This window comes from Sinocyclocheilus grahami, unplaced genomic scaffold (assembly GCF_001515645.1).
Source record: "Sinocyclocheilus grahami isolate Dianchi unplaced genomic scaffold, SAMN03320097.WGS_v1.1 scaffold911.1, whole genome shotgun sequence".
Taxonomy (NCBI): Eukaryota; Metazoa; Chordata; class Actinopteri; order Cypriniformes; family Cyprinidae; genus Sinocyclocheilus; species Sinocyclocheilus grahami.
The window spans coordinates 371,851-372,811 of NW_015506090.1; positions in this window are offsets into that span (position 1 = coordinate 371,851).

Below are 961 nucleotides of genomic sequence, written 5' to 3' on the forward strand. Positions count from 1 at the left end.
TATCCAGTGGGCCATCCTCTGCTTAGAGATGGCATTCCCCTTCTGCCGGCCTCCGTGACAGACAAAGAGCTGGTCTGAGGTCCTGAAGCTTTGTGTTCGGTCTATGTAGCACCTTAAGGCTCGGACGGGACAGAGCAAAGCTAGGGCTGGGTCTGCCTCCTCCGAGGGCAGCGCTTGGAGGTTCACCACCTGATCCTTGAAGGGAGTAGCGGGCACCTTGGACACATAGCCGGGCCGGGACCTCAGGGTTATCTGGGTGTCAGCCGGCCTGAACTCTAGGCACGAATCGTTGACCGAAAATGCGTGCAGGTCCCCTACCCTCTTGATAGAGGCCAATGCCAGCAGGAGCAAAGTCTTCATCGAAAGAAATTTCAGCTCGACCGTTTGCAAAGGCTCAAATGGGCCTTACTGTAGTGCTGTGAGCACTAGAGTCAGGTCCCAAGAGGGTATAGAGGGGAGCCGTGGAGGATTTAGCCTTCTCGCCCCCTTAAGGAACCTGACAACTAGGTCATGCTTCCCCAGCAACTTCCCTTCTACGTGGTCGTGGTTAGCAGCGATTGCAGCGACATAAACTTTGAGGGTGGAGGGAGACAGCCTTCGCTCCAACCCTTGCTGCAAAAAGGACAGCACGACTCTGATCGGGCATATTCGGGGGGTCTTCTCGGTGAGAAGAACACCACTCAACGAACAGGTTCCACTTCAAAGCGTAGGCGTGTCTCGTAGACGGTGCTCTCGCTGAAGTGATGGTGTCACTTACCTCTTGAGGTAGGTCACTTAGAACCTCCACGTCCCATCCAGGGACCAGATTTCTGTGCAAGAAGGCTCACTGGGGGAAATGCATATTTGTGAAGGCCCCGCGGCCAGCTGTGTGCCAGTGCGTCCATGCCGAGTGTTCCCTCGATCAGGGAGAAGAACAACTGGCAGTGAGAGGTTTCTGGAGAGGCAAACAGGTCTACCTGAG